We start from the raw sequence: 10,161 nt of genomic DNA, 5'->3' as shown, positions 1-10,161 counted from the left end.
CTCAGATGTGTTGCAGTTGCAAGGGAAGTGATCAGGAATGCTAAGGTTATGTGCTAAGTAAGGGTTTAAGGTCCTCGATGACCAAGTAAAGCCTCATTTGCAGTCCTAGCTTTGTGAGAGAGAGAGAGAGAGAGCTTGCAGGTCACGAGTCCACATCAGATCGATCGGAGCATGTCGGAGTTTTCTGTGAGATTCAAGTACATGATACCCTTGGCTTGCACCCTTTCTTGAATTCTGGGAGGTCTTGTAGGTGATAGTAGCTTTAGAGTGGAGATTTTTAGTGAACCATAGTCGATGCGTGTTTCGACCGACAGAATCAAACACTCTTTCCAGTGTCTAATTCCTAGAATTGGATGCTCAAACCAAAGACTTCATCCAATCTAAAAGATTGGATACATAGAATTGGACCTAGTGACCTATTCGATCAGACAACCCACTTCTATCTGATTCTAAGAATCGGATGAGAAGAAATCGAACACACCACCTCATCCAATCGAATGCTCGACCGTCCAATCGCGACTATCAGACCACGAAATTGGACCTAGTGACTTGTTCGATCGAACAACTATCCAAATCAAACCAAGCACCCCTGTCCGATTTTGGGAATCTGAAAATAGCCAAATCGGACCAACTCACGATGTTCGATCAAACACACTTTGTCTGATTGTGACAATCGGACTTGACCTTGTCTAATTCCTAGAATCGGACACTAGTAAACCAGGCATCCAATTTTCAAAATCAGACTTTGGTAAATCGGACACATCCTGAGAGAGGAAATCTAGAAATTTGGCAAACCCCAACCAAAGAAGAGTGTGACCTGTGTCGGAAGAACCCACCAAATGTCTCACATGTAGTTACAAACCTAGAAATCGTGGTCGAACAGCCAACAATCATGAGTAGTGCATTTCCACAAACTTGACATGTCTGGTGCTGTGGGCTAGTTATAAGACCCCAAATTGACCCTAAGCAAGCTGAATGGCATAGCCCAGCAAAAAACCTTATAAGCCGACGAGGACAGCCAAAAACAAAACATACAACTCTATCAGGCCAACCCATAAACAAGAGTGCTAGAGTTGTATAGACACTTTATCTTCTCACTCACTCTGATTTCTAGCACCCAAAATACACTTAAGAAGAGATAAGACCATGGTTGTGCACGGTGCGGAAAAGAATATACCCGTACACACCCACACAAAGTGAGGGTAAGTTGAGGAGGACTGGTTGTAATTAACAAGGAACTCTCTCAAACGTAAAACCTTGAAGGAACCCACCGATAAAAGAAGAACCCAAGACATAGACGAGTGATCGAATCCCCAAAAGTAAGACAAAGTGAAGAACACATCTAAAAAGCCAGACGCAACAAAAACACTATCATGAAAGTGGATCTACCCAGCCTCATCAACTTGATCCACAACTTGGCAGAACATAAAGTCTTGGACATGGAAGAGGGCAGCTCAAGTCATAGAAGCAACAAATAACTTGACCTAGGAGATTTTCCTAAGACTATCCAGCAGTTAGTGAACAAATACGATACTCAAACCTAGCTAGAACATTGTGGTAGACCTGTAGAGGACATCATAAGAGATCTTGAGGAGAAGAGGAAGCTAGCACATAGGGCTTTGCAAGGTCTAGCTAGGTACAACTAGGATCAGCAAACTAGGAGCTTATGTCAGAGCGTGGAAATGCGAGAGATCCGGAGAGTGCTAGCCCTAGCAAGAAAAAAATCAGTTAAAGAGCGAGAACACTAGAAGGAAACCTCACACTGAGCGAAGCGACTGCTAGATAACACGATAGTAGAGCAGAGCACTGCAGCATTAGCAACATCGCTACTGGCAGGGCTAGGAGTCAGCCAAGGCTCTAAGAGCCAATCGAGAATTCCTGTGATAGTGAAGCAACTCGAAAAATACCAAGCAAACGATGACCCGTATAGCTTTGTGGAGCAATTCGAGCAAGTCTATGAGGCCAATGGCCTCATTGTTCCTACTCAATGCTCCCAAGCTTTCGAACTATGCTTAGGTGACAAGGGCTAGTAGACCTGGTACACAAGTTTGGATGCTGCAGAGCATGCCAGTTTCAATGGCCTAAAAATCTCTTCATTAAGATATTTTCCAAACCTGGATACTCTGATAACCTACTAGTGTGACTTATGAATGTCAAGCAGAGAGAGAAAGAGGACATCCGAGATTATGTGACCCATGTGAGGAGCCTCTTCAAGAGAATCCTAATGGGCAAGAGCCAACCAAAAGAGCAATGTCCACGGTATTCATTAATGGAATATGAAGTGAAGAGCTCTACAAAGCCTTGGCTGACAACTCGAGCTTGCAGCAAGACACACTGACAAGGGCCTTTGAAGAAGCTATTAGAGTGGATGACCAAATCAAGGAGAGAAGCCCCAAAAGCTCGAATTGAGAAGAGTCCAACACTAGTAATTTTGAGAGGGCCTCAATGCTGAGTGAGAGATCAAGCCCAAGCACTCAGGATAAAGGGGAAGGGCACTGATTCAAGACAAGAGCTACCAGAGATGAAGATGAAAATAGACAAATTGCAGGAGATGACGAGACGGCCAACGCACCCACATGACCAATGCATGCATTGTGGCAAAAAACACCTCCCAGAGGACCCCAGGTCACAACTTTGCGCTATTTATGGTAGGTTTCACCATGATGCCATGTATTGTCTACTACCCCAGAGACTCCCATACCCATAGCCTTATGGTCAACCCTACCTTGCGAACAGGCCACTGAACTTCTTTGAAAGGGGAGCCCCATTCGCCCTCCCAACACCTAATGATGCTAAGGCAACCTTCCCTAGGATGGAGATAAACCCTACAGGTATCCCTAGACCACCTAGACCCTACGTAACCCATCCACGAAGTGATACTTCAGTCCACTACATAGAGGAGCCGAATGGCGATGAGCCTTATGTAAACCCATATGTATGGTATGATGAAGAAGGCAACGCAGTCCTTATGGACTACCGACCAATACCAATGATGGCGTTAGGTAGAGGGAGAGGCAGGGCCCTAGGAGGGCAGACCCAAGAGCCAATCGTGTGTTGGACTTGCAATCACCCAAGACACATTTTTTCACGTTGCCCTGAGAGGGAGCAAACAAATAGAGATAAGGCTAACCTGAGATGCACTGAGTGTGGAATCACTCATCTGTTTGTCGATTGCCTTAGATGGAAGCCATCCTCTAGTTTGGCAAATGAGCAATCGGTTTCATTGGGGTTGTTCGATGTCGAGACACTCGATGGGGAGGCCATACCTATCCCATTGCATATCATGACCCATGCACAAACAAAACAAGCCGGCATATCATTGCCAAGGCCTAGCACCTAAAAGACACTAAGCCCATACTAGAAGACAAGATCGATGATCTCTCAAGCATAAGCACACCAATCTCTCCCCCACGACCAAAATCAAGGGATGCGATGGCACCAGAAGCAGTGCCGCCTAGACAAAGTTTAAATGCTATGGGTCAGCAAACCAGTCAGCACCATTGGCCAAGAACCACAGAGTTAGGAGAGAGGCAAGCGGCTAGCAACCTCCTTAATACACTAGTGACTACCCTTGTGACTCTAAACTTAGGCGGCCTACTTAGGCAGCATCCAACGCTATGGCAAGAGCTGAAACAATGGGTTGAAGGATCAAATGAGCCAGTTGCCACAGACTTACCTAAGCACAACACAGAAATGCAAATACCAAGTTTGACGCTACACTCCATGCCTAAATCCTTGCACGTCAATGCTTTTTGGAAAGGCACAGAAGTGCATATAGTCCTGCCAGTCTTAGCTCTGGGGGATGTCACAAGAAAGGGAATCGTAGACACAAGGGCGGGAGTGAGTGTGCTAAGCCATGCAGTACTCCAAACTTGGGGTAACCCACCAATCGAGACTGCTAGATTCAACATCACACTGGCTAACGAAATAAAGGTGAAACCATTCAAAATGTTGAAAATTTGGCCAATGAATATCGCAGGAATTTGATTCTCTGTTGACTTTATAGTCATGAAGGGAGTGGACTACGACATCTTGCTAAGCCGGCCCTAGATGCGCAATGCAAGGGTCGTGGAAGACTGGGGCAATGGTCTTATCTTCTTAGGCAATCGAACGGAGGCTGTAAGAGTAGAGATGGTGGATACTTGGAAGACTATGCCAGTTGACCTAGATGCCATCTCCACCATGCTAAAGGGTGACAACCAAATTAGGAAATCCTATGGGGCCTTAACCAAGTATATCCCGTGTCCTGAGGATGAGCAAGATTGGATGCATGTTCTTGCTACCATCGACCTACTGTTCTTAGACAATGAGGAGTACGAAAAATCCATCAAAATGATTGGCAAGACCAAGGGCACACCCTCACTACCAATATGCATGATGATTGGAAGCCTATGTAGAAGACCCAATCCTGTCACATTCCAAGTCTCGAGCAATAGATGCGAGCTCCTGGAGATCCTAGGGTACTTGACCAACACGTTGGCTGGCAATCTAGCAACTAACCTCAAGCCACTCTAAGATCTCTTGGACAAGCTTGATTAGCAATAGTCCAAGGTGCACGATTTAAACTTGAGGTACAATTGGGCTTTAATCCCTAACCTACCAGAAGAGATGTATCAAGACTTGGGAAATGGGGAGCAATCGGACAAAGACAACTCTAATGATGGATATGAAGACTGTTACTTCTTTCATGATGAGAGCGAAAGGGAAATAGATACTATAGAATATGACACTGGGGCACATGTAATCGAACAAATACAAGTTGACTCTAGACCATGCAAGAAAAACACCTTTAGGATGGAGAGAGGAGTCATGCGCTTGGATTGCGATTGAACCCGGTTGGAGCACATAGGCTTACTTGACTACGAGCAAGCAGGTCTAGCACAACCTAGTGACATGCCACTACTAAGGACCAACTCACCTTCTGAGCTGCAACCACGAGGAGAGACTCCCTCTTCTAGCGAAGACGGAGAGTTTGATCTAAGTTGGAAGTCAACTCAGATAGTGATCCTAAGATACCTCGACCTTCCAAGACTAGATGCACCAAGGGGGACCTACCCGTCCACCTAAGACGTTGGCGGTTAATGGAGGAACGATGGAAGTTGCCTCAAGAAATGCAGACAAAAGAGCAACGAAAACTGCAATACCTACAAAAGTGATTTACAAAATTCAAAAAAGAAGATAGGGTGGTGATCTTGTTGGGGGCCAAACGATAGGGGCATGTAAACGAACCAATCAAGGGACCCGCCAGGGTCGAAGAGGTCAATTTAGCAGGGGAAGGGGAGACAATGTGACCCGTCTTTATAGTTGATGACTTGACTAAGGAAGAGGAAGCAGGTTTCATTGCTCTCTTACAAGAGTATATTGACCTCTTTGCTTGGTCCCTAGAAGAGCTCAAAGGGGTAGACCCGAGTGTAGTGACTCACAACATACCCATGACACCTGACGCAACGTTGGTCAAGCAGCGACCATATCCCATGAATCCAAAGCACACCCACGCCATCAAGGAAGAAATCGACAAGCTAATGAGAGTAGGATTCATTTATGAAATTGAACACACAGACCGGATTTTCCCCATAGTCATTATATTAAAGAAGAATGGAAAGATTAGAGTGTGTGTCAATTACAAGAAGGTAAACGCAGCTATGAAGAGAGATAATAACCCACTACCATGCACTAAGCACATGCTCGAGAGAGTGGTTGGCAAAGAGGCCTACAGTTTTTTGGAATGCTTCTCTGGATACAATCATGTGCAAGTGCATCCTAACGATAGGCATAAGACTGCCATTCGCTACTGAATGGGGTGTCTTTGCCTACATAATCATGCCTTTTGGGTTGACTAACGCACTAGCCACCTTCCAACGACTAATGTACACGATATTCAAATGCATGCTGAGGAAGGAGTTAGAGGTCTTCCTGGACGACTTGTGTGTTCACTCTACTTGGAGAGAACACTTAGACAAACCTGAGTGGTCTTTGAACGATATCGACTATATCATCTCTCATTGAACCCCTTGAAATGCCACTTTTGGGTGAAGCATGGATGCATCCTAGGACACATGGTGTCGAAGAATGGCATTGCTACAGATTTCTCAAAGATCAGGGTCATTGTTGATCTTTCACCCCCAATTGATTACAAGGGCATTCAGTGCTTCTTAGGCCATACAGGGTATTATTGATGATTCTTGTTGAACTATGCATTGATTGCTAGACCTCTATACAAGCTATTGATCATATTCGAATGGACTGAGGAATGCCAATGCGTGTATGAGGAACTAAAAAAGGCTCTAACCACAGCACCAATTCTACGAGCTCCAAATTGGACACTCACATTCCATGTGCACATTGATGCTTCAAAATTCGTTGTGGGAGCTATGTTGTACCAACCTAGTGAACGCAACCTGGATTACCCAGTGAGCTTTGCTAGTAGATAACTCACTAAGATCGGAATAAATTACTCAACAACTGAGAGAGGGCTTGGCCATGGTGTTTGTTGTAAAGAAATTTCAGCATTATCCTTTGGCTACACCTTTTACCTTCTTTGTTGACCATCAAGCTTTGTTGTATCTTGTTAACAAACCTTGCGCTACAGGACGCATCGCTAGATGGCTACTTCTGCTTTTGGAGTTTGACTTCTCTATGGTGGTGTGTAAAGGAAAGCAGCATTACATGGCTGACCATGTGTCTCGTATCCCCACAGGAGAATCCATTGGGCAAGGCATTACAGACAAACTACCAGACGCACATCTATTCAGCTTGTCCAGCAAAAGGGATTTGTTTAGAGCCAACATGATGCCATATTGGACAAATGGCATAGTTCAAGTGCTTGACCACAAACTACCAAAATGACCAATAGAAAAGGCCCGAATTAGGAAGCTCATCCTAAGGATCTAGCCCTATCAGTTGATAGCAAGCCAACTCTACAAGTTGGGGCAAGACTGGTTACTGCACAGATGCATGTGTGAGCATGAGATGTACGACGTAGTCATAGAGGCACATGGCAGAATCACATGAGGACACTTCAGCGTGGAGATACAATGGCCTGCAAGGTGCTGCAATCCCAACTGTGGTGGCCTACTCTCTTTCGAGATACAACACGATGTGTTAAAATTTGTGATGAGCACCAACAAACTAAGATCCCTATTCGTAAGGATTGCATGGAGCTAACCCCAATTATTGCACGACAACCCTTCAAGAAATGGGAGATTGACTTCATCGGCCCATTAGTCCCGTGGCACAGTATTCACAAGCCAAATACATCATTGTGGCCACCGGCTATCTGACAAAATGGGCAGAAGCATGAGCTACGAGAAAAAATGATGATAGGACCACTTTCAAGTTACTATGGGAGCAAATGATCTTGCGATTTGTCGGCTACCCCATCAAACTAGTAAGCGATCAAGGCACACACTTCATCAATGAAGTGATAGCTCACCTCTTATCCTCCTTCCTAATCATCCATCGGATATCTTCGCCTTATTACCCTCAGGAAAACTATCGAGTTGAATCCACAAATAAAATCTTGGTAAACGTCCTGACAAAGGTCATCTCTGCTTCATGCAATGACTGGGATAACAAGTTGATGGCGGTCTTGTGGGCCTACCACATGGCTTACAAGACGACTCTAGGAGGACAGACTCCCTTTAGGTTGACCTATGGTACAGAGGAAATTCTACCCTTAGAGTTCTTCGTGCCTAGCCTCAGGATAGCCCTTCAAGAGAGATGGAATGAGAAGGAGGCAAGGACAGAACACCTAATTGAGCTTGAATGCTTATTGAAAACCTGGCTTCTAGCCACCCATGCGCTAATATGCGAGAAGGAAAGATGCAAACACTAGTTTGACAAGCATGTCAAGTAGCGCAACTTTGAACAGGGCGACTTAGTACTACTGTACTCAATCAAAGGACATAAGCAAAACATGAAGTTTCAGGGGCTAGGTCCTTTTAGTATTTGAACCATCATCCAAACTAGCAACATAGAACTTGAAACCCTAGAAGGTGAGAGCATAGGCTTCTTCAATGGCAGCCACATAAAAAAGTACTTCTCTCTCATACACCTATTGTATGAGCCTCCAATGCTAGCACCCCCGTCCAAGTATGAGTAGCCACTATCACTAAGATGGACGATGAGGATGAGGGAGCAATAGAATTGGCTTACCTAAGCATAATGGTCATTGCCAAGCACACATGCACCATCAATGCATTGATCTATGAGGGAGCTGATTTTAATGTCTTAATTCATGTCCATTGGACCCAAATTGGCAAACCCTAGTTACAACCCACTAACCCTAAGCTCAGCCCGTATGGAGGCTGATCATACACACTTTTGGAAAAGTGCAAGGTTGTAGTTTCTATCGAGTTTGAAAGCATGCAGATGATTTTCTATGTGTTGCCCAACACTATAGATGCATGCATAGAGTCACTATTACGATGAAGTTTTAAGAAGCAAGCTTATTGTAATGTCAACTACGAGTCCCAACATATCCACCTAGCCATGGGTAATGTCCGAATAGTTAGATCTTTCAACAAGGGTCACGTCACTCTTTCCAAGTCCGCAAAGCCACCGGTAGAGAACCCCACCATCAAGTCTAAGGAGGGGATTTGTGACTCGTCTCACAATCCGCCAAGCCTCAATGATGGCAACCCGTTGAATCCAACACTGAAGCCAATGACCTAGTTCAAATGGGTACATAAACATCAAGGACTGCCACCTAGAAGCAAACACCCATGCCCTCGCAAAGCTAAAAACCAACACTTGAAACCGAGGAGCCAAGACAAAACTATAAATATCGACGTATGGTCAAGCCACGATGGGTCCCCAAAACCCACACTTGAAACCGAGGAGCCAAGACAAAACTATAAACATCGACGTATGGTCAAGCTGCAATGGGTCCCCAAAACCTTAGTGTAAGTGCAAAGCTACTATAAGGGTAACATCTAGATTTGGCTACCTAAAGCCAAAGCAACCAAAGGTCCTGCTCAAATGCCACCCCCGAGCTTGGCCACATGAAACATTGAGCCAGAGACACTCCGGCCACAAGAGAATCAGGCTGCCAAGTCCATAGAACCTCCAAAGCCTAGATTAGCAGGCCTAAACCAATCTATCGCCCAAAACTGTAGCCTACTACTAGCAAATCGACCAAATCTAGCGTTGATGTACCCCTCAAACCTCAGAAGCATCTAGTAACATGACAACCGCAACTACAACCAAACCTATCAAACATGAGGCCAAGCTACGACCTAAGGAGAGCAAACCAAGTTGAGACCATTAGCTGTTGAACTCTCTAGTTCTCTCAAACATGAACCACCTACCGGCCTTAGACTCTCTTATTAGTGGCAATCAATTCTAACCTAAGCCACAGACTTAGCTGAAAATATGGGGGATGACTTGATTGCTTGCCTTAGATGCTTGCACATGACTTTCATGTTGTTAACCTCAATTCGAGATGGCAAAAAAATGAAGGAAAAAGTAGAAAAAGAATGGAAAAAGAGAAAAGATGTAGAGGCGGCCTCTAAAGCTAAACTGAGGCAAAAAGCGCAATTTTAAAGGAAAGGTGCCTCAAAAACTCTGAAAACTCTTGTAAAAGAGCACCAGGCTTCCTCCTGTGCCATATTAAAAGAACAAACGGGTATAGGCTTAAGGCATGAAGCAAGAAGAGGGAATTAGAAAAAGGGACCTTGCCACAATGGCCAGCCATGTAAAAAGGGATGGGTGCCCATGGGATTTTAGGGTTTGTATATATAAAGTTCAAAAAGTGAATGGAAGCTCATTCTTTGGTGTGTGGCTAACAAGAGTCCTCTCTTCTTCTCTTCTTCTCTTCATCTTGCTTGTGTGTGTGCTCTTGAGGGAGGGAGTGTGAGAGTGTGAGGGAGTGAGTGAGTGTGTGGGAGTGAGGAATCAAGAGGGTGAAGCTCTTCACCATCTCCTCTTCTCTCTTCTTCTCTCTTCTCTTCTCTTCTTTTTTCTCGCGCGTGCGGCTATGGTGGATGGAGCTTGGAGATGGAGGAGGCTTGAGGATGCTTGAGCTAGCATCTAGGATCGTGGAGCTATGGGCTTGCGTGAGGGAGGAGGCAACTCATTTCGGCATCAAGGTAAGCTCACTACACCCCGAGAGGATCGACTGTGCATCGGCTAGGTGAGAGATAGCCATGAGAGCTCGCTTGG

Source organism: Lygodium microphyllum, chromosome 30 (genome assembly GCF_053477565.2).
Source record: "Lygodium microphyllum isolate KBCC chromosome 30, Lygodium_microphyllum_v1.1.10, whole genome shotgun sequence".
Taxonomy (NCBI): Eukaryota; Viridiplantae; Streptophyta; class Polypodiopsida; order Schizaeales; family Lygodiaceae; genus Lygodium; species Lygodium microphyllum.
Note: the sequence above shows the minus strand (reverse complement) of the source record.